At 39.9% G+C, this 18981-nt stretch overlaps 1 protein-coding gene across 1 annotated transcript in view; it reads left to right on the top strand.

Moving 5' to 3' along the window:
* EFCAB6 (EF-hand calcium binding domain 6) overlaps positions 1-18981 on the top strand; it is a 113681-nt gene that overhangs the window by 8071 nt on the left and 86629 nt on the right. Inside the window, exon 2 of the mRNA XM_063320085.1 lies at positions 3944-4063. The gene's annotated coding sequence lies outside the window, so the exon portion shown is untranslated. The remainder of the gene's footprint in view (positions 1-3943; positions 4064-18981) is intronic.

Below are 18981 nucleotides of genomic sequence, written 5' to 3'. Positions count from 1 at the left end.
ATTCCAACTTACTGTTTTGATTGTAGTAGCAGAAAGAGGAAACCCTGAATCTTTTCTTTAAATACTTCCAATTATGTTTGGTTACTTATTGCTTTCAAATCAGTGGACAAAGAATAACAGATTTACTTACATATTTCTAGAAATGAACCAATTTGTAACGGATTCTGAGAAAAATACGTGATTTTTCCAGACTTGGGAGTATCTGAGGACTGCCTAATATATTTTACAGCTACGCCTGTGAGCTCTGTCCCAGATCCCACATTATTCTCCTGGGACATTGGGCAGATCTTACTTCAAAAGATAGCTGAAAAGGAAGATGAAATGAAAAAAGCATTTCAGATGCTTGATGTTGGTCAGATGCTGACAGTCACAAAGGGTGAATTCAGGAGAGCAATTGAAACCTTTCTCTTCCATCTAACAGAAGTTGAAGTTGATGCTGGGCTGGCAGAGGTATGCTGCGTCATTGCTGTTTATAATCGTTTAGAGGCTGTTCCTATTTATGCCAAGAGCAAAATTGCAGTGGGAGCAGGTCCCAGACCAATACTATTAAAAAGATGCTAGACATGGTCAAAACCTTCTGTTCAAGTGAAAGTCATAGAAAACTTGCAAAAGTAATGTGAACTAAATTTGACAATTGGTATGTTTATATGAGAATTTTGTCTGTGTAGCATATCTCAGTATTTGAAAGAGTTGCAATTTACTAGCAGATTTTTTGATTTAAAAAACCCCTGATCTTATAGCTTATATTCCTATACATGCAGTGTTATGAATGTGTATAGATTAGGTTGTGAACTCTGAGGCTCAGACCAGCTCTTTTTTATCTGTACAGGGAGTTTCTCAGCTCACTTTTGGTCTTTGCTACCTTATAAACCATTGTCAGATTGGACTAGAAGGAACATTAGGTGTTTATATGATATCATGACTGATGCTTATCGAATATAGGGGAGGATTCTGATGCACAATCTGCAACAGCATTATTGTGCACTTAAATTTCTGTCCTGATAGTGTAGGTGACTAAGTTTTTATATTTTTTTTTCCTAGTGTACTTGATTCTTGCTTGTTTGTTTAATTTGAGTGAACCGATCTATTAAATTTGCATTTTAAACTAATCTTAACAGGTTAAGCCCATTTCAGCTCAGATTGATGTTAAATTCTTTGCTAATACTAAATTGTCATTAGGGGGACACATATACACCTGAAACACCTTGAATAGTATTTTGGAACAAGAGAAGGATGCATCAGTGAGGCTGATGAGAATGAATATACTTTCATATATACATGTGAAAGATCATAGAGCTAGAGAGTTGGGAAATCTTTATCTTACATGATGGAAAGACTTGTAGGTTGTAATTTTTTGGGGAAGGATTTACCAGATATTAAATTAAGGCTCTGCTTAATTCCAGACAAGTTGCTGAGTAGTAGTAATGCGTAATAAACAAAACAAAATTATAAGAAAAATTTATTTTTGCTTTTTTAGAAAAAGCAATGCAAATGAAGTAATTAAAAAATCTGATGTCACAGTAGGACTGATCCATGTATATTGAAATACAGATCCCAAATATTGGCAAAGTTACTGTGCCATATCTTGACTTTCTGTCGAAGTTCACTAAAGTTGCTAGAAGTACCAGCATGCTCAAAAGGTAAGTGTTCCGTACTATGCAGTCAAATTGCTCCTGAATTGTAATTATGAATCACTTGTGAGTTGTCTAGCTCTTAAGGCAGAATCTAGCTGCTAACAGGAGCTTCTAGTGACACAGAGATATGATATGCTTTTTTCTAAAATCCCTTTTTCTGTATGTGTAATTGGCATAGTTGCCATAGGAATGTTACCTGATTGCCAAAGGGAAGGGAATGGTCTGCTAAGCTACTGATCTGCTATTGTAAAAATATGAACCTTTACAACTAATCAGTCTGTTGTCTAAATTAATACTGAAAGTTCTTGTGTATGAAAGAAATTATAACTGATTCAGTTTAACAGGGATTTAAAAACATGCCACTTAGCTTCTCTGTTTCATTTCAAGACATGTCAAGCTAAGTCAGTGGACCCAGTAATGGAAAAGTTGTTATGTTTCAGGATTCAGTCCTTTAGGAGTAAATAACTCACATTCACCTTTGTTTCCAGTGCAAGTGATTTTTCAATAATAAAGTTGTGAAGACAGCAGCTGTGTGTGACCTGAGATTAAGTTTGGATTCTTAACTTCATTGAAGTAAAATGGAAAGTAGAGCCATAGTGTTGAAAAATAAAAACAAAAAAAACCCAAACGAAAACAAATCTGTGCTCTCACAGTAGCTTTCTTAGTGGAGCACTAAATATTTTTCACACTACGCCACACCCCTTCCCCCCCCCCCCCCCCCAACCCCCCAGTGAAATATAAAGGGTTAAAGTCTGCAAGGGGATCTGCAGGGAAATTCTTTTTCCTTCATTTTTTCCTGTGGGTTTGTATGATCTGGCCTTCAATAAAGAGTTGCCTCAAAAAATATTCTGTAAATTCCAGTCCAACTTTGTTCCCAGCAAGTGCAAAGCTAAGAAAACTCTCAAACAAAGAGAGAATGAGGGAGTGTAATACTGGGGATACAAAAATGGGATTAGGACTTTGAAAGGAAGCAGGAGGAAGAAGAGGAGCAGCAAAAGAAAAGAAGAAAAAGGGAGGGACCTAAGCCACTTTCTTCCAGAGAGACAGGGCAGCTTAAAAAATTCTAATTAATTAGTGAAAACTAATTAAATAACAAATGGGGGACCTTTCCTGGAATAAAAGGTTAATCTTTTCTTTATTACATGCAATATAATAAAATGGTAAAGCTTTTTGTATGCTTTGGGTTGGATTTTCTTCCAGTGTTCGAGGAGGATGTATAAGATGTCACTCTTGATTTCCGTTTAAACTCACTAAAATGTGGAAAGTAAGGATCATGCTTAGACGGTCTTGTCTTTTGGCCAGCTGGTTTGTTAGAGATCTGCTTTGAGGCTGCCTGCAATGTACAGAAGCAGAAATAACGGCAGGTTTGTTAGGTCGATGTGATTTCACCACTGGAGGGCAGTACAGGTGCTCTTTTCCAGGAGTTTTGCTGGGAGGCGTCATCGGAGCTACTTTCCCTATTTAAAACTCAAGGAATTGCACTGAATTTAGTGGCTGAAATGATGGCAGAACTTGGCTTCTCGGACTTCATCCCATAAATGTAGATATCAATAAAATTGCACAAGGCTTTTCAGAAGCAGTTATTTAAGGCTGAAACCAGAGAAGGATATGTAGGGAGTGGAATTTGGCACCTGCAGAACCCACTAGTGAAAGTAAACTTGGCTGGTAGTTGACTCTGAAAATGACCTGCTCTGGTGCTTGGTGCAGGTCAAGAAGTTGAGGGAACAAAAACAAAAGCAAGGCAATGTATTTTTAATTTTTGAAAGAAATTTAAATGCGACAAATGGATCTCAGATTTGTGCTAAGGGAGAAGGGGACGAAGAGACGTGCTTGTTGTTCTCTGAAGAACATTTGATGGGAGCAGAGGGGAAGGGAAGAATTGGCGCTATAACTTTCTTGACCTTGGGTCTCCGGAGTACTCTGTCATCCCAAGGGCCAGATCAAGCTGCTAAAATTCCTTTGTGTCCCTTATGGCAGCCAAAAAAATTCCTTCGAGAAAAAATGTTTTACACTGAGAGTCATCACACTTGTGGTGCTAGAGGAGCAGCTGCCACATCTCTGTTCTGCTCGGGATCCAGATTTGTGGAGATTTTCCCCAAGAGCAGTGCAGAGCTTTGAAGAACAGACACAACGAAGGCAGGATCAAGCCACTTTCTTGCATTTGTAGCTGTTCACATGCTAAAACAAAACTCTCCCACTGATGTCCCTACAATGGTCTTCAACAGTACTGTGATGTACTTGTGGCTTATGTTCATTGATGAACTTGTGGTTTATGTTCATCTAATCTTTTTCATTATATTTATTTCCAGGTTGAACAGCCACAGTTACCAAACAATGACATTAAGTCAGCTGGAAACCCTGCTCAAGGAGAAAGTATGTTGACCAGGGTGGTAACAGAAACCACATGCTGGGGCAGTAATTCATTTCAGGTAAGTAGATGTTGCTCTTGATATACCGATATAATTTTAGTAACTTGTTTAAGAGGATGTTGCCCTGCTGTTGTATCATGAAGATCTGGTCACACTTAAATGCTTAGGGGTTTTGTTGTTGTTTTGGGGTTTTTACTATGCTAAAGTACCAGGTAGTAGTTTAAAAGCCTCTCTAATCCACAAAGTGAATCCCTTTTTAGCATCAAAAAACTAAGCACTCTGTCTTTCAAGTAGTCTTGCAACAAATCTCTGGTGTAGGACTGGCATAATCCCGCTGCGATTTTATTTCTTAGTGACTAGATGCTCGTGGCTTGAGTAACAGTGCTTGACTTATTTAAGAAATTTGATTCTCCGTGGCTGTGCAATTTCTGTAATTGCTTAGCCCTCTGCAAGACTGGTGTAAAACATGCTGTCACATCAGAAGAATGGTACTTTAAGCATTTTTTACTCTTTTTACTTAGAAGTATCTAGCCATCTGAGAGCTTGGTCTACCTAAATCTCAACAGAAATTTGAACAGCACAAACCCACTTTTTTGAATCAAGGAGGAAGTGATGGTGTGACTATGGGAAAGCTAGATTTTTGTTATTTTATTTTTGCACAAATTGAGCCAGGAAAATCTGTTTATCAACATAATGATATTTTATTATATTTGGGCATTTGGAAGTTAACCTAATGTCACGTATCACACGTAATAATAGTTATTATTTACAAGGACACAGAAAAATATTCCATGCCTTCTACACCACTGTGTGACAATCTGTTGGCTCTACCCTAAGACTGTTCATAGAAGAAGAAATACATTAAACATAACCTGATGTAAATTCCAAGGAAAATCCAACCTCCTGCTGTGTTTGGCATGGGCTTGGCCTGTAATTTGGGAGGGGGGAATAAAATCTTTCTGATTTCACAGCTGTTATTGCACCTCAGGGCTGCAGTAGTATTTGCAACCCATTTGCTTCCCTTCCACTGAGTAGGACATCTGAATATATCCTCACTCTAGTCTGAATAAAATATTAACATATCGCAAGGCTGTTAGGACAGATTGTATCCAAGACAATCTTTTCTCGCTGTAGAAAAGCCTATCAATCATAACTTGGTATAGTTGTTATTAATGTCGTAGCTTTTATTCATTTGGCTATATGCAGCTAACAGGAGAGTAACGTTTACATTTTCATGTTAAGCATTTCCTATCACAAAAGAAACTGCTGAAATATCTTCTTATTACGGAATTTATGAATTGAAAATATCCTCCAAAGTCCTAATTAGAGGTATATTTAATGTACAAGGTTCTATGTTATTTTTTTAACAGCTTTGTGAAATAGAGCTATTGCATATATTTTAGTACACTAACAGAAAACATCATTAACTTAAGGCAAGGTTACTGCTGCATATATATCCCAGGAACAATTCAGTTAAAGAAGTACTGCAAGATACGTAAATGCATGATGTACACAGATAATTATTCAGATACACTTAAGAGTTCATATACTCTTTTAAACATTTATCTATAACGTATCACAGTGGTTGTTCCCAAGCCAAATCTTATTCTGTATCTGTTTGGATGTACATCATCACTCAAGGATACATTTATATTCATAACTCTAATTGGGTTTTGAAGTTTTATGTGCATGTTAAAAACAAAGAAAAGAATCAAACCCGAAAGAAAAAATTCCTAACATCCTCAGTAAAATATGGAATGGTAATTTTCTCCTTGTATGGGCAGAAAGCCACATTTGGACCACCTACCACATGTACCTGTATGTAGACATCATAACTAGCATAATGGCCAAGATCGAGAAAAGCAGCAGGTGGGTCAGAGCATCTTCTAGTCAGTGAAAAGACATAGGGGAACAAAGACCTGACAGGCAGCCTTGGATTTCTCATCACTGTCCTGCACTTAGAAACTGTAGCCATGCTGACAGTTCAATTAATCAAGTGATCCAGGGCTGACCTTGCCCGTTTCTGACACCAAATTTATTTGTTGTATTTGTTGGAAGTAAGCCTTACTGCCTTTGTAGTCATTCTTACTTGCTCAGTAAAGCATAGAGAAGCTAGGAAAAGATTTTGAGTATTTCAAATGCCAGGGCAAAACTCTAAGTTTAGTTTTGACTATAGGAGTCCTTCCATCATTTCTAGTCAAATATAATAAAACATTTCTCTTGAAAGTCACTGTCCTGAGAGAAGCAGGCTTAAAGAAAAACTGAAAAAGAACCCCACCCAACTGATCAAGAAAGAAAGGTAACAGCAAATTGTAGGAAAATGGCCATAATGTGTAGGATCCACAGTACTGCATCTTAAGAAAAGAACAGCCTGGGAAGGAGGGCCAAATGCCGAACAGATGTGTGCCTGGGAATATAAATGATGGTGCGTGAAAGAGCTCTTTTTTACTGACTCAGTGAGTGTTCAAGGTAGTTCAAGGCAGCAATGTAGTTGGGATACTTACGCACTTCTTTATGTTCTGTGAGTAACAAGAACCAGATCATTCATACCATACCAGAAGCCCAGACTCTTCCATGCTCCTGGCTAGCTGGTGCCCTGGCTGCATGCTACTGCCTCAGTGCAGCAGGGACCTGTTCAATAAAGGGCAGCCTGTCTTCTAAGTACCCAAATACACCTTCTTTTTCTTTATAGAGTGCAATTTCACTGACTTGGCTGCTAGGACTCCAAAAATAGGGACAGGATTTGTTCCCCAGTAATACTTGCAAAAGGACATGGCACCATGGAAAGGAGCCTCAACTTCAATGACACAGTGTTCCTGAATGTTAAAAAATAAAACTTTGTTCCAGAAAAGCTTGCAACCTGAAACAGGTTTTTTTAATGACAGTAAAAGGACTCCCCTAAAGTGAGTCAGCCCCTCCAAATAATAGTCTCCTTAAGAAAGGAATCTGGCAAGTATGAAAAAGAAGTAACTAAAACTCATGTTGTCAAAGTGCAAAGATGGCTGTGGACTGTGTGTGCGCATCCATTCTATATGGAGGTCTTTCAGTCATAGCTGGCTGGTGGGAGTGGGAATATTATATTAGCTAAGTTCAGACGCCAACAGTTTCCCTTTAAAGATTACTGAAGTACTGGGACTGATTCGCAATTACAATAAGGCTGTTTATGTAAAGCAGAATGTAAAGAGGACTGAAAATTGATTTATTTTGTGTACTCACTGCACAAATTTCAAGGCCTCTAAAAATTGCTAATGGGTTGTAAAGGGCTATCAATATGAACAAGCATCAGGCCCATATATTTTCTTCACTCCCTCTACTCTTATCTCCCCTCCCCCATTAATTTTTGATTTTATGTTTATGAGGATCTGAAAATAGTCTAATTCTTTTCTATCTGGTTTGGGCCTATCTTTACCAGCTGGTAAATAGGAAATGTTCACTGTAGGAAGCCAATACTCTGCAGAGTGTAAACAGATGGAATCAATATAAAGTGACAAGTTAGACTGTGCTACTGAGAATACAGAGCCAAAACTAAGAGCATAACAGTCACGATACTTATTTTGTTCCAATTCATTTGGTACTGAATAGCACTTCATATATGCACAGCTGTGTCCTTCCGTTTTTTACTTTCTTTCTTCTGGTTTGATGATGACAATTTCAAAGAAAAACTTTAATTAAAGATTTTACACAAAATGGCCCAAAGTAGAATATAGGGAAAATGAGCACTGATGTGTTTATAGCAAGAGAAGAATATTTTTCAGGCATTTATTTTCTTTCTTTCTTTTTTAACAAAACAAACAAAATCTGATGCGTGTATCTCTCTGCGTGTAATATGCTAGATGGATAGATCTTTGCAGATTGACGTCTTCCATGTGTCAATAAGGTACATAACCATACTTCTAAAAGCTTCCCCATCATCCCTTTTCATCCCCCAGTGCCTCTTACAACAGGGTGCCATAAAGGGCAGGAAATCTAAGCGTATGTCTCTGCATGGGTGTGCTGGCCGAAAGGAAGGGGACGGTCAGACAGAGAGACTGCTACAGACTGCTGTCAGTCTGTCCTGAGACAGACTGGAAGCAGAGTGACTGAGGGTCTTCCTTTTCCTGCCCTGGCCAGCTTTGCCTCACGTGCACCTCCTCCGCTCTCGAGAAGGGTGTTTTGGAGACCGTGGATCTGATACACAGTCCCTTCAGGGACAGTTAGCAGGGTGGTAAGCTTCCAAGCTGTCCTGTGTTACAGAGTTTGCCTTGAAAGCACATCTGAGCTCTAGTCCTTTTGCCAGAGAGAGTGCCAGGTGTTATAGTATGGGTTTTTCTTTACTAATTTATGCATTTTTGACACATTTTCACAAAAATGGAAGAAGGCAGCATGTTTTACCACTCTGTCCCCAACTTATTCCTTGCAGCATGTTTCTTAATGCTGCCATTAAAATTTTGCTATTTTTGCTTTCTTGGCAAATAATAACCCCAGATTTCCCATATGTTGTTTATTAGGGTGACTGTATGGCTCTAATGAGGGGCAGCAACTGCAAGTTTGAACACAGATTTTGCTTCTGATCCTCATGTTAAGGGCAAGCAGCCTTTGTTTCTTCCAGAAGAAACACTGGGTCTGTCCCATTATCCTCCGTGCAGATCCCCCTAGATAGGCAAGACATTGCAGCGCATCTGTGCAGAACTTTGCCTCCCCCTCCAGCCAGCTGCCTGCTCTGCAAAGCACAATGCTCCTAACTGTAATGTTGGGGGCCTGTTTGTCTCAGGGATTCCCTAAAACCTCTTTCAGACTAATTCAACATCAGAAGTAAGCTATATCTTACTGTAGGCAGAATTCAGGACTTTAGGGTAATGGGAATGCATGAAAACCCCTTTCCAGATCTCATTCCCACCCTTGCCAAGTAGCCTGAGCCACCACACAAGTTCCATAAAGGCTGGGAGAGGGAAGCAACGCTTGACACAGGTGGCACCTTACAAGCCCAGATCCATAGGACACACAGTTGCTGAGGAAAATGCCTTGATATACAGTGATGGGCAACACTTGTGTGGGTAGCAAAATGAACTTCAGTGATTTGTGGCAGGAAATCATCTCACAGTAAGCTGCAGTCTGCATAAGGGAGTGTCTGGAAGTTCCTTCTGTTGCAGTGCGTGTAGAGGATGTGTTTTCAATCGATATCCTTTGTGCTGCTGAAGTATAAGAAAATATTTAAAATATTCATTGTCTTCCTTCTTCCCAAGGGATCCCCAAGCGCTTCACATACATAAATGCTGCCGAAACGCAGTCACTGCTGGGGTGGGGAGCAGCAGCCAGCTGGCATGTGTCAGTGACAACAGAGCGCGTTATGCCAAAGACACTATGGCAAGGCCCTGTGGCTGCTAAAAATGCTGTGATATCACTAATACTCCAGAGAACAAATAGGAACATTGCTTCTAGTGTCCCTGCTGAAAGATTCTGATAGCATAAACTGGTTGGTACGTAGCTTATCTAACCTGTAAGGACAAATGGTTGCATCAAACTGGCAGAAAAATGTACCACCAGTGCCAGGCACCACAGTATCCAAACCTGTGCTTCACTCATTAAATAATACATTTCAGTTAAATCTGATTACAGGGAGAAATGAATCAATATTGCTATGTTTCTTTCTCCATAAAAAGCTTGGAGTTGCGGTGGAAATGTTTTGCCAGTCGTGGCAAGGAAGATAAATCCTAGCCTACTCTGGTGAAGTCTAATCCTTTCTTTGAGTTTGAATTTCCTTTGTTGTTTTGTATCTATTGCTATAGGAGAAGACTTTTTTTAAATAAATAAAACCTGTTTTTTCCTTCTTCGTTTCTTCAGCCAGATAAAAAGCTTTATCCTCTTCCACCCTTTTTCGCTAGGCAGAGTTGCCAAGGAGTAGCCGAATCTGCCTGATTCATAGCTACTTACTTTGGGCAACCTTTGCTTACATCAGTGGATGGTTATAGCCACAAATAGGCCTCTTCACTCTGCATAAAGGCTCTGCAGTGGGAGTACTGGACTTGGAGTCTCGACTCTTGGTGAAAACAAACAAGATGATACAAAATCTTGGCTCCATTGAAGTACTGACTTCACTCTGATCAGGTTCCCTCCAAGGACTTTCCTCCTTCTTACTCCTGGTAGCACCGCAGAGCACATGCAACCGAGCTGGATTTAATTCTGTCTCAGGCAGCCGCGTTCGAATGAGTGAGTAAGGAGCAGTGGCAGAATCTTTATTGCTGCTATTATGTGAGCCAGAAAGAACACAGCCTGACTCAATTCCCCAGTTGCATTTGCAGAAATAGCAGTTAAAAAGAGTGATATTTTTAAACAAGGCTTTATTCTTGTAAGCTGAACAATTCGACACAGAACAGTCTAAGCATGAAAGACTTCAATACTAATTTTATTGTCAGTTTTCAGTTTGTAAGTTTACTTTAAGGTCCAGGTAGTTGAGATTTTTAACAGACTGGGAGAAGACAGTTGCGATTGCGAGAATGTTAATATATTTGTCGGTTTGTCCCAAGTATATATTTTCTTTCAACCCTTAAATCTTATTGATTTTGATAATTTTTGAAAGGAAGTGATATTTTAATATACATAGAACAAATAATTCACTGATATTCTGGAGTTCACTGATGTTTATGAAATGTATACGTGCCTTGATCTTTGATATTTGGTTTCCAGCAAATCTCTAGGTTTCAGTCATTAAAGGAAGATCATCCTCTGCCTACTGTTTAAAATATACAAATTGTATCTGAAATTCGTTGCTTTGCCTAAAAGAGTTTTGAAGTTCACTAGCGCCATTTGACAAGGAAATTGCCTTAGACATTGAGTAAAAGCAAAATATTAATTTCTCATGGAATGTTATTATAACATTTTCTACTGTGCCAGGGAAGATTGTCCTGTATTATCAAAATAAGTACAAAATGGCATTTTGTATGATATGGTAGCAAAGCTTTCCAGTACTTGCATTTGTGTCAGTTGTGTCAGTATTAGTTTCTTGCTCGTGAAATCACCTGTAATTTGTAGATTGCAAAGAATGTGAAAAACATTATCAGGTGCTGCAGACTTTTTGACTACAGCCATGCAGGATGGATACAGGGGCATATACTAAGGCAAATTCTTGAGATCACCTGTTTTAGGATGAAGGACTCAGAATTTGAAAAGTAAGTAAAGAAACAGCCGTTATTTTTCTATGAGAGTAATAAAAACAATAAATGATGGGGCCTTTGTGATCTTCTGAATGACAGTGGCTGGGGGCTGCTTGCAGCAGGCTAATTTGCCAGTTTATCTTCTGTATGCAAGTTGCAGCCTTCAGCCTTTCTCTGACTAAATGGATGTAATAGTATGCAAAGATAAATATGTTGTTAATTCATTCCAGAGGGTTGAGTGCTGCATCAGAATTCATCCCAATCAGCTTGATTTTCAGGATGGGCGTTAAGGTACTAGAGGGACAATGTGGGACTACCCTTGCCTGCAGTCTCTGACTGACATTGGGGCTGGGTGTTCATGGCCTCAGACCCAGGACAGGGTTGAGGAGTCTGCATGGACATGCTGGTGCTAACTCCACTCTGAAAGCTGAACAGAAGAGATAGTGAGCACCCCCGAGGCACTTCCAGAGGAAGAAGTAGTGAAAAGAGGAAGGGATTTCCATATTCTGCTCATAAGAGGTGTTAGGACAGCCTGTTGCTTGACCCCTTTGGTTTCTTTGGCTGACCTAGAATATGAAGAAGATCTTTTTGAAACATTATTCAGCAGAACCAATGTATCATGAGGACAAAATGTGTGTGCAGGACATACATACAAGAGCCAGGAGCCCCTCCCTTTCACAGATGATTTGAAATTGTTGGCTTCTGAATGAGAAAGTGGTTCCCCACTCCTGATGAGATCAGTGAGTGGAGAAAGCCAAGAGCCATTGCCTCTCACTGGAAAAAAGATCCTGCTAAGCAGGTGACTAGTGAAATCTTGCCTTTGAAGAAGGCAACAGCTCTCATCAGCTCTGTTTCATGCTCTTACTGAATTTCTGCAAGTGGTTTGAATATGACTGGGGGTTTTTTGCCCACGGCGTAGAGGAATGCTGTTATTTGAAATAAAATGGTACCATGGCACATCTTTACATCTGGTGCAGCTTGAGGAGGCAAACAGGGAAATGTTGTATCATAGATACTATGATCTACTCCCTCTGCCCTTAGCACCGTTTTCATGTGAAGTGATGCGGTGAAAAGGAAACTCAGAGGCTGCCTCCAAATAGGGTGAAGCCAGAAAGCAAGGAGTGGCTTGATTCAGTGACCTAGTCCTCTAGGCCTGGCAGTTGGTTCACCAGGAACCTCAGAAGAAACACTTAACCTTTTAGGGCTGTAGTTCGCACACCTACATAAGGGAATAATACTTGCTTACCCCAGAGGTATGTTGTGAACCTTGATTAATGTTTATATGGCATTTGCAAACTAAATTGCTCTGCTCTTCAATGGCAAAAAAATGGCTAAGTATCAATAATGGGAGTCCATATGTGCTTCAGGTGTGACGGATACAGTGCCCCTACTAGTTTGTGCTGGCAGAAGCTGTAGCAGAGCCTACTTTCTCAGAGCAGAGTTGTGGGGATGGGAAGTAGCTGGAGCTTATCTGCAGTAGGGGTTGCAGGAAGAAGGATGGGCTACGCATGATGGGGTAGGAGAGTACATATCCAAAGAGCATCTGGAATACTTCTTCAGTATCTTTGCTGACAGGCTGTGAAATTATGCTTATAAGGCACTGTGATGGAAATGTTGAAAGAGACCAAGTGACAACAGTGCCTGTGAATTGATGCCAATGACATGCAGGGAGATCAGCTACACACTGCCTAAAACCAACACGAATCTGCTAGCTGCAGCATGTAGTCCAAAGGTGATCAAGAGAGACTTCAGGGCTTGGGATGGTTGGTAAGGCAATCTGGAGCACAGGTTATTTTTTTCCCCTCCTGCCAGTTGCGGGCAGTGACATTGGAAGAAACAGATGGGCCCAGAAACACACAGGAACAGATGGGCCCAGAAACATACATGGCTCCATGGCTGGTGTCACCCCAACAATTTTGGATTTTTCGATAATGGGATGGCCTACACAGCACCAGGCTTGCTGGCATCAGATGGGATTGACCTTTCTCAAAGGGGGAAGAGGGTCTTTGCTCACAAGCTAGCAGGACCCATTGATAGAGTTTTAGACTGGGCTTGAGGGCAGAGGGTGATAATATCAGGCTTGCCTGTGACAACCTGTGGGACAACAGGCAATGGTTAGAGGGATGGGGTGCTAGCAAGGGCCCTCAGCCTGTTGCTCTGAGATTTGCTGGCTACACTGGAGTCCACTTGAAGTCTTACGGAAATGAGCCACAAGCTGCTGAATAGGAACCGACAGGGAAGCACCACTGAAATACCCCAAAGGAATTAAGGGATGTTCCTCTAAGAAGGTGACACAACCAACAGCTCAGCTGAAGGGCCTCTACAGCAATGCACGCAGCATGGACAACAAACAGGAGTGGGAAGCCACCGTGCTGCTGGAAAGCTACAACTTTGTTGCCATTACTGAAACTTGGTGGGATGAATCCTATGACTGGAGCACAGCTGTTCACAAGGGACAGGTGAGGAAGGAGGGACAGAGGCGTTGCCCTCTACATCAAGAAATGGATAGAATGTGAAGAGCTGTCTCTGAAGAATAGCCACGAGACATACCTGCGGGATGGGATGTCATCCAGAGGGACCTGGACAGGCTTGAGAAGCGGGCCAGCGTCAACTTCATGAAGTTCAAAGACGCCAAGTGCTACGTCCTGTACCTGGGTTTGGACAACCCCTGATATCAATACAGGCTGGGGGATGAAGGAATTCATAGCAGCCCTGTGGAGAAGGACTTGGGGGAACTGGTGGATGAAAAGCCAGCAACGTGTCCTCACAGGCCAGAAAGCTGCACCAAAAGAAGTGTGGCCAGCAGGTCAAGAGAGTTGATTCTGCCCCTCTACTCCAGACTGGTAAGACCCCACCTGTAATAGCACGTCCAGTTCTGGAGCCCCTAGCACAGGAAAGACATGGGCCTGTTGGAGTCGGTCCAGAGGAGGGCCACAAAAATGATCAGAGGGCTGGAGCACCGCTCCTATGGGGACAGGCTGAGAGAGTTGGGGTTGTTCAGCCTGGAGAAGAGAAGGCTCCGGGGGGACCTTATTGTGGCCTTTCAATACTTCAAGGGGGCTTATAACAAAGATGGGGACAAACTTTTTGGCAGGGCCTGTAGTGATAAGACAAGGGGTAATGGTTTTAAACTAAAAGAAGGTAGATTCAGACTGGATATAGAGAAGAAATTTTTTACAATGAGGATGGTGAAACACTGTCCCATGTTGCCCAGAGAGGTGCTAGATGACCCATCACTGGAAATATTCAAGGTCAGGTTGGACAAGGCTCTGAGCAACCTGATCTAGTTGAAGTTGTCCCTGCTTGTGGCAGGGGGGTTGGACTAGATGGCCTTTAAACGTCCCTTCCAACCCAAAATATTCTGTGATCCTATGATTCTACATGCTCTGTTTCCAAAAAATATTTAGTGTCTTCTGATTTTGAATTACTTTCTGTGGATTTTGGAGTCTATTAAATTCATCAGGAAATACTACTGGAGATACTATTTGCTGGATGAGGACCTAAAAAAAAAAAAGAAGCAAATTAGGATGGTACTTTATTGCTTGAGGATTTTTGTTTGGATGTTTTATTTGGATATTTTTTTCATCGTGAGCAACTTCCAAAATAATTTTTGTCAGTTAATATTGCCTGGCTACACTATTTCACTTTGTGTATTTTTTCTGGTTGGGATACCTTCCAGAATTAGATATCAACAAAACCAATTAAATAATTTGGTACAGGCAATTATAGAACAGAAGCAATACTCTTCTAAAGCAGGCAATCAAAAAACCAAAATGATCCTTTATTTGAAAATAAACCTTGTGTTTGGCATTGCAATCTGAAAGGTAATAAATCTATAAAAATGTTACTACATCTCATCAGTGCTGAATAATAAAAAAGAACACACATTTTCATTCTGGGGGTTTAAAGCTCCAAAATGATGAAGTTTCATCGGAAAAACTTCTGAAGCTTAACAAATAAAAATAATGGTACCAAGTCACCTCTGTATGAAACAACAGAATATCAGAAATAATAAAGAGATAAAATGTAACATTTATTTTATTTTCATACTGATGGAATAATACACAAATGACTTCTGAAGCAGCCAATTGAATTTGAGAATGTTTAAATATATCCAAATTATACCTGAATTTCTTATCATGGATGAATCTTAAAGCAACTGAAGGTGTACTCTCTTCTCAAAGTCCAAGTTGCAAGTTAATAAGGTTAATAATATGTTTTAGGAGGACATTAGTGCCCTAGTCAAAGGAATAAAATGTTTTTATTTTGAAAGTGTGGTTAAAATCATGGGTCAAATTCACTTCTGTCCTGGTAATTTTGCACTGATCCAGTTAAATCTCAAGGACAACATGAAACAGATGAGTGTACTCTGCTCCTCTGTCTGTGCATTTATTAATGTACAAAAGCTATACATCCTGTTATCATCATGCCCTAAAAGAACATTGTCCAACAAAGTGACTTAGGTCATATTGACTGTTTATTTTATCTTTATCATAGGTGGTTGGGGAGCCATGGCCAAGCCAAGAAATTTGAATCTAAATGTCCTCTGCTATTTCAGGTATATGTCTCCCTCTGGGTTCCTGATAAATTGGTCAACAACAATAATTTTTTGTTTTGCATGTTTGGAACCTTTTTGAGTCACTTGACCACTCCAAAAATCTACACTGCTGACAGTAGCAATAATGGCTAAGAAACTGGAAAAACCCAAAGTGGACAGCAAAAAATCTGACCAAAACAGGGCGTCCACCAAGTATTTAGGTTCTCCAAATCGCCATCCATGAAATTCCTTGACAAAAATCAATAATCCCTATGTTTCTAACACGGTTTTTTAGCCTGTTGAGGGCAGATATGCAGGCAGGTGAAGTAAATGCTAACAGTCTTTTTAGACCGTTTAGATGTATCTATCCCCCTTTCCTCCCACTCATCTCCCCTCCTTGGGCGAAAGATTGGAGTGTCATATTCCAAATCCAGCAGCGTAAAATGTTGTTTTCATCACAAATAATTTTTCTTCTATTTTTGAGGTTCCTGGTGAGGTTTGTGTATATCCAAAGTGCCTCTGCTTCAAAGCTGTGGGTCCAGGGACGTTCTAGAGCGTAAGATGCTCAGCTAGCTGCTAGGCCATGTTTCTTTGACATGAATGTCTATCACATTTCTCTGGACAGTATATCTTTCATAGCATGTGGCTGTGACTTTTATAGAAAATTTATCTTATTTGGTAGGGCTCTTGCTGTCCTTCAGGTTTCTAGTTTAGAATTGCAGCGTAATATAATCCACTTAAAATGCTTCTTTTTGCATTGATCTAGAAAAAACCCCAAAACAATATTGTTCTTTGGACCCAGTTCTGCGGCAGCTTTTCTTCCTGCAGGCCCTTCACAATGTGGTCTACTGATTTCTGCTTTTGGACTCTGCAGCTGTTTCTGATTCAAGCCAGAGCCTGTTGAATATTTGCCTTGGATTGATTAACAAACATTTTTTCCCATAATCCTGTTACGGTTGTTCTGGGACACAGTGTTGAGTCTCTCAATTAACTTTAATGGACTTTGGATAAGTCCTGTAATTATTAAGAGGGCTTTTTCTGTCAAGATCCTGACATAAGGTACTGCCCATACGTATCTTTTGGGCTGGGGACACTTAACTATGTAGTCGGGGGAAAATATTCATTTTCAGAGGTGTGTTTTGGATCCACAGACTCTGCCAGAGAGCGCTGTTTGCACTCATAGCATTTCTTTCAGATAGGCCAGCCCAACTCCAGAGACACAGAGCAATTGTATTACCTCACCAAAAGGATATTAAAAATTTTCGGAAAAAAAAACCCAGAAGTCTAACAGTTCTGAAACCCAATCTCTACTAGGAAGAAGTAAACCCTTTTTGGATAGACCTTCCATCTAAAGATTTACTTGATTAAGTGGAAAATATAACTCTCCTTACAACTGGATCCCAGGACTTCAGCTTTTAGGCTTTCATACTTGGGCAGTCTTGATCATCTAGTCCTAATGGTCAGGAAAGTTATTCAGGTTTCATATGAGGGCTACATTCTCCAGTTTTGTGGGAAAAACCACCCATGAAATATATTTCTCTCTATTGTCTTAACATCCCAATGATGTCCTGAACTTATTGCAGCCAGGCAATACAGATCTGCATTATTAGATAGATGACTGAAAACACAGACTCAAAAAACATCTGACTTCTTCCTATATGCGATAACTGGATTTAATTTAAAAATCAGAGAAAGAAAAGGGATATGGTAGCAATTTTTAAATATTGAACTTAAAAGCTTTTTCTTAGAAGTCACATGCTCAAGACGAAGCTGTCCCTAGGCACCTTTAATGTACTCATGTGGCAGTTATGCAGCAAATAACTCAAGGTTATTTTCTTTGGCAGCAATTTCAGAGCAAATCTTTGTGTAAAGAATGATTTCTTTTCCTTGAACAATGGACTGGATTCATAAAAAGTATAATGGGTACATTTGTTTGTTTTTCATTTTTAACAATTAGGAGGTATTCGTATGTGTGTAAAAATAGAAAGTAGGAAAATAATGAATAGTTGTACTTATAATTAGCATATTTTGATACTTAGGAAACCAGAAACCTTTTCTATGCTTATTAAATGTGCATTGTCAGCTTCAATTTTTTGAAAATTACTAACTAAAAAAATAATTTCAGATGAAGTGTTGCTTAAGAAATATATGCTGAAATTAAAAGTAAACCCAGACTATAAAATGTATAGAATAACACTTAGCTTTCTTATGCTTAGAATCATTGAATGGTTTGGATTGGAAGGGGCGGTTAAAGGTCATCTAGCCCAATCCCCCTGTAATAAGCAGGGACATCTTCAACCAGATCAGGTTGGTAAGAGCCTTGTCCAACCTGACCTTGAATGTTTCCAGGGATGGGGAATCTACCATCTCCCTGGGCAACTAGTTCCAGTGTTTCACCACCCTCATCGTAAAAAATTTCTTCTCTGTATCCAGTATGAATCTACCCTCTTTTAGTTTAAAACCCCTTGTCCTACAACTGCAGGCCCTGGTAAAAAGTCTCTCCCCATCTTTCTTGTAAGATCCATAAGATCTTACAAGCTTGTTTGGGTAATAGCCTTATCAGCACTGAGATACGTGCTAACCGTCTAGCTTTTAAGTAAAACCTGTGCACAGATCTCCCATTGTGGATCTGGGTAGTGCAGCTATATTCATGGCACTGACTCAAGGCTGCACAGGGCTGGATGCTTCAGCCTATCAGAGTCAAAACTAGTGCCAAAGTTAATGTAGTTGGGATCTGTGTGCTCTGAAAGATGGTGTGTTTGCAAGAACAGGGCTTTAGACAGGGTCTGATTCAGTGCCCCTTGAATGTAATTAATATATTTTCTTTGTTTTCGACTGGTTTCACTCCAGTCTGTCCATCTTGATGATGAACAAATTTAAGCAGGCATAGAACACAAGCAGATAATGGAATATTTTTTTCAGGTGATAACCTATGAATTGGTTTGGGTCATATAAATAAGGAAATCAATAGGGAAGTCATGGAAATAAATAGGGAAATCATTTAATGACAGGAATGGCAAGGCGGTCAAAGGCTAACTTAAAATACCTGAGGCTCGTTGCCGTTTCTAGTAAGTGAAAAGATATTAACATATCCAGAGAGCAAGCAGATGAGGACCATAACTTAGGATTTCTGAATCACCCTATTGTAGTACTTGTTCCCCTCCTTCCTTCTATAGAGAAGTATGGAAGAGATTGGTGTCAGCGTTTAAAACTGGTCTTTGGGAATACATTCCTTGGTCAATAAACTTATGAAAGAAAACTAATCATTGTGATGATTAGGATCAATAATTTGTTTTTTAAGGCATATTAAC

This window comes from Chroicocephalus ridibundus, chromosome 1 (assembly GCF_963924245.1).
Source record: "Chroicocephalus ridibundus chromosome 1, bChrRid1.1, whole genome shotgun sequence".
Lineage (NCBI taxonomy): Eukaryota > Metazoa > Chordata > Aves > Charadriiformes > Laridae > Chroicocephalus > Chroicocephalus ridibundus.
Note: the sequence above shows the minus strand (reverse complement) of the source record. Positions and strands in the feature narration are given on the sequence as shown.